Here is a 5,679-nt window from a genome sequence, read left to right as displayed (position 1 = left end):
CTCACAGGCCCCGCCGGTACCCACAGCGCCAGAGTGGATCCAGGCATGGACACAGAGGCCCGGGTCCCCAGGGCGCACCCCCCCGGCCCGACAGGGCCAGAGGGACCCAAGCCCCACCGGGCAGCCACCGGGCCGAGCCAGCACACGCCCAAGCTGCTCTCTGTTCCCAGGGTCAGAACCAAACATGGAGAGGCAGCCTTCAGTTTTTATGCTTCTCACTCTTGGAATAAACTTCCTGAAGACTGCAGGTCGGCTGAAAATCTAAGCACTTTTTAAATCAAAGTTGAAGAAAATTCTGTTTGCCACTGCCTTTCCTTAGATCAGACAACTGCAGATTTTGTGCACTGCTGCTTTTATCTGTTATTTTGTTTTTTTAATGTATTTTATTTGTTTTATTATTGTTTTTTATTGTGAATACAGTACATTGTATTGAATACAATACATTGTATTCACTATGCTGATACCTTGCTTTTAATGTTTTATGTAAAGCACTTTGAGTTGTCTTATACATGAAATGTGCTAAATAAATAAACTTACCTTACCTTAATTTACTGGTGTTGGCATCGGAGAGGCATACTGCTCACCTATTTTATAGACACAAACTTTTTGGAAAAAAGAAAACTTTCTCAACAAAAATGGTTGACATACAAAACCTATAAGCGACATGCACTGACAGGTGTTCTTCAGACAGAGTTTACTGTTCAGCTTGACATCAAGATTAAACATAAAACATATTACTGTGAGCAGACAGCTTCAGTTACCACCTGAATTAGCCACTGCATTTGCCTTTGTATATTGATCGATGGCTGTTTTTGTTGTTTTTTTTTAAATCTTTAGCTGACTTATGAGAAATATCTGTGTATGACATTAGAAATTACAGTTCAATRTAGAGAAGCCTAATTTAATAGCCTGTCAAAAACTGATGGTTCTGACTTTTCTGGCTAGAAAGGGGAAAAAATGGAATAGAGCCATGAAGACAAAACCTGAGGAATGKAGAGCTTCTAAACTGTAAAGACCATTAATAATCTGAATGATCAGTACTGAGGTCTGTACGACTGTCACATCTCTTTATTCACACCTCCCACTCACTGCTATACTTGTACTAGCAGAAAAACATGCAGTTGCACACCTCTGCCTGTGCAGCCTCAGAGGCAGAAAGCTGTAATTACTACCTCAGTCTGTAATGACATGGCTACACTTATTGGTTGGTTGCACCCTCTGTTCCTTTTGCTTTTGTCTTTTAGTGAAATGAGAACTGTGGTTCTGTGGTGACTGGAGAAGGTTTTTGCTTCAGTGTAACTGAGGCCGACCAACCAAAATGAACAGAAGAGGAGCTTTAATTGAGCGTTAACTGGCAGAGGGTGGGATACTGTGTCCAATAGAAAAAATAAACCAAGCAATTTTCTTAAATGTGACTGTTTAATTTCATGACTAATTGTGGGTAATAGCCAACAACTGAATGAAGGGCCTTTTTTAAACAGCTTGGATGTGGTCTAGTTGCTTAAATGTGGACAGAAATATAAGTAATGTTGGCTGATTGTGCCAATTTTACTATTTTTTTACTGAAATCTTAGATTTAAAAAAAATTGACGCAGTGCAGTGTTAATCCTATTATCAAAGGGGTGCYGTCCCCCCACCCCAGGAATTTTATGGCGTTTAGTCATAACACCAGGACCAGGGGTTGGATTTATAAAACTTGCGTACGCACAATTTGAGCCCAGAAACTTGCGTACGCCACTTCATGCCAAGGTTGTGATTTATAAAATCCAAACTTGACGTGAAAATGTGCGGTCCTTCAGCCAGCTCTGACCCATGCGTACGCTCATTTTGGAGACGTGAAACTGCGACACAGATGGTGAAGTGAGGAATTAGAGCCACACTGTGTAATGATCACTGTCAGATATTTAATTTTACTCCAAATCAAACTTACTTTTTCGATCCGCTTGCCTTTGTGAATAACCAAAAAAAATTTAAAATAATTTTAAGCCAATTAAAGTTATAAATAAATTTTAATGCTACAGTTCATATAAGTTTTTTCCCTCACATTCCTCTCCCTGGGATGATTACCAGGATAACAATTTCACRAATTAACACATAAAATGTGACAAAGTGAGGCTATCACAGTGATTGCTGGAATCATTTAAATACCGTGTCGACACTCRTGCGTAATGCTGCGCCATGGATGCTTTGGCACTACTGGAAGATGTTGCAAATGGCAGAATCAGGAGGGAACTAGGGATCATCACGATCTTCTGGCCCATGACGGTGACTGGCTAATAAGTCGATTTAGACTCCCTAGAGCATTGCTGTTTGACCTGTGCGCTGAACTGGGTCCAGTATTGGAGAGACCGACCCACCGGAACCACGACATCCCTGTCCAAATACAGATTTTATCTACTCTGGGTTTCCTGGCAACCGGTTCATACCAGCGGGAATTAGCGGACAGGTAAGTTATTTTACATGATTAAATAAACTGTCTGAAGTCACTCTAAGGAACAACATAATTCTGTTTTAAAATATATCCTTAGATCTGGGATATCGCAGCCATCGTTAAGCACAATAATGCCTGCAGTCCTTGATGGCATTGTTAACATGACTAGTCGCTATATTAGATTTCCCTACAGTGTGGGAGAACAGGCCAACATTAAAAGGCAATTTGCAGCAATGTCCAGTTTTCCAAATGTAATCGGCGCAATTGACTGCACTCATATTGCTATAAAGGCTCCATCAGAAAATTAATTTGCCTATGTCAATAGGAAGCATGTGCATTCTGTTAATGTGCAAGTCATATGTGACTCAAACATGCACCTGACAAATTTAGTGGCACGCTGGCCTGGCTCAACACATGACTCCCTCCTGGCACAAAGTAGTGTAGGGAGAAAACTGCAGGCAGGCACAATACATGATGGCTGGCTTCTTGGTAAGATTAAAATAAATGTAATTTAGTAAATCAATTATRTGGGCCTGATTAATTGACACATTTTCCCTCTCCAACCTGAAGGARACAGTGGCTACCCCCTCAGGYGCTGSCTCCTAACRCCATTTCCCAACCCCCAGTGCGCAGAGGAAGTGGGTTTTAATTCTKCTCACACCTGTGCGCGTTCAACTGTGGARCGCGCCATCGGTCTCCTAAAATGCCGGTGGCGGTGTTWKGATGCGTCAGGTGGGAGACTTCTGTATGATCCTAGGAAGGTGTGCAAGATTATAAAGTCGTGTGGTGTGCTGCACAACGTGGCATTAAAGCATGGCATCCCTCTCCCACCTGGCCTCCCTCCTCCTCAAAATGACGACCCTGACCCACAGCCCCCTCCCCGACAACAGCAATTTCAACGTGGAGCACGGCTACGTGAAGAAGTCATGCGACGAATAACACAACAAGGTTCACTTTTTAACCAGTTCTTTTAAAGAATCAGAAATGTCAGACATGACAGCACATAAACTGACTAAAGTTGTTCGGATTTGTCGTAATTCATTGATTGTTTCCCTCTGGTTTTCCAGAACAACAATCGTCAGCACCCGACCTCCCCCAGAGGGACCACCAGCCTGTGCTGTGCTGGTGCTGGGAACAGCCAGATCCTCTGCGCCCATCCTCCCTTCACCCAGAGTGTCCTCGCCAACTGCCGACTGTGCGGGGCCTGAGGACACGAAAACAACAATAAAAAAATATTTTTCGTATTGTTCCTTTATCTGTGATGGCATATAAAATAAACTGGTTTACCTGGATCATCTGTGGTCTCAGCGAAATCAGTGTCTCCCTCCTTCTCAGACACAATTCAACACAAGCTTGTCTCCCCGAGTATTGACGCCATCCTATTTTCAAACTGTGTCAGCTCGGGGACACCCTTACCCCCACCTGTGGCTGCAATGCTTTGACGGTGGCCAGTCGGACGTTTTTTCGCATCCACCCTCAAATCGGACCACTGTTTCTTTACCTCCGTCATGGTGCGCTCTGTCCCACTCACTGAATTCACTGAGGTCACAACGTGTTCCCACTCGCTGCGCTTCCTTTTATTTGTAATACCACTACTRTGGCTTCCAAAAAGAACATTTCTTCTGTTCTCCACCTCACTCACAAGTACATCTATTTCTGCGTCGGAAAAATTTTGCGTCTTCGCTTTTTTCCCCCGTGTTTTCCATCGTAATCATGAGTTGACATGGATCAACTGACTGATTTAAATACATCTCATGAGGTACTTTACATTGACTGTTTGTGGTTGAATGTGGGCGTGTAGAGGGTAGAACCTGAGGCGGGACCTCGTGCACAAATTATGAGGAACAGCTGTGATCTATAAAGGGAAAATGTGGTGAAACATGCGTACGCACGGTTTTATAAATCTGAAATTTTTTTTGGCGTACGCCAATTCCACCTTTTGGCCGTATGTTCACTTTTAGTATGGTTTCCACGCAATCCTTTATAAATGAGATCCCTGGTCCCATCCAGAGTTATTTCTGCAGTTGCTCCTCCCACATCCACCTCTCATAAAATGCCAAACTTGGGGGGTGGTGGAAACAAATGTGGTTCATTTGTTCTGTATCACTGATGCTCTGACACACGTGGAGTCTTGTGTGTAAGTTTTTTTCTCTTTTTTCCACCACCACCAAAAAAATAAAAAATCCCTATATTGAGAGCATTGCAGTCCTTGTTTTAAACGTACCTGTTATTTAATTAATTTTTRACTCTTGGTGACTGTAAATTCGTCTCTTAGGTCGTTCAGACTGGTTTTATCCTCAGGCAGAGTGGTGGACTGAGGAACCTGACAGCTTTCGACACACGACCATTAAATGCATCAAATCCACTTGAATGTTTCTTTGAGACTACATTCATTAGAAAACAAACAGGGCCAAGGCAGCCACTGATTTCCAACAGCACTTTTCTTCTTTAAAGCTCAGACGTAATCTGGGACTTCTCTAATAATCTAAGGTGACACAATGTCAACGTTTTGATCTATCGACTGTAAAAGTGRGCTGATCAGGCATATTTTGGATGCTCTGTTTGGTTCTCCGACAACTTTCAGTGACACCTCAGTACCGTGAAGGTACCGTGCCAATCTTTGAATTCGCTGAGATTTAAGACATTTCTGTCTGAAAGTTTTTTTTTCCTCAATAAATTTATATCCTTTTGTAAGCAGTAGTGGGTGACTACGAAGCCAGAATAAAATGCACCAGCACAAATTTTCAGTTCAATTAGATCTGCTCTTAAATATGAAAATGGTTCAACTGTTACTAAACACAAATTCACTGTTTTTTTACTCTTCACCTTTAAAAAAAACAGTTTTTAAGAGCAAACTTGTAAATTGGTCATATTAGTCTTAAAACAAAACTATCAAGATTCAAAGACTTAAAATTTAAAATGAATTGCAGGTGTCAGTGTTGTTGGAAACCTGCATTCTTAAGAAATTGAACGTTTTCTTGATAAATAAGAAATGATTGGAATAAGGTTGCAGGAGAAGGCATGGGCTAATATAAGTATACTTCTGCCCACTCCTTTGACCGTATGAAAATTGTACATTTGTAAAGTTTGTAGTGTTTATGTTCAATAAAACATAAAAAACTACAACTTTTCATTACTGTGAATTTTATAGACATTTCTTAAAGTGTAAAAATAATATTTGTAACAAAACTAAACGATGTTAGAACGTCGTCTTTCACACATTTATACATGCCGTGGAGAACAGTTTC

The sequence above is a fragment of the Austrofundulus limnaeus genome, unplaced genomic scaffold (assembly GCF_001266775.1).
Source record: "Austrofundulus limnaeus strain Quisiro unplaced genomic scaffold, Austrofundulus_limnaeus-1.0 Scaffold169, whole genome shotgun sequence".
In the NCBI taxonomy this organism is placed as follows: Eukaryota; Metazoa; Chordata; class Actinopteri; order Cyprinodontiformes; family Rivulidae; genus Austrofundulus; species Austrofundulus limnaeus.
This window is presented reverse-complemented; position numbering follows the sequence as displayed.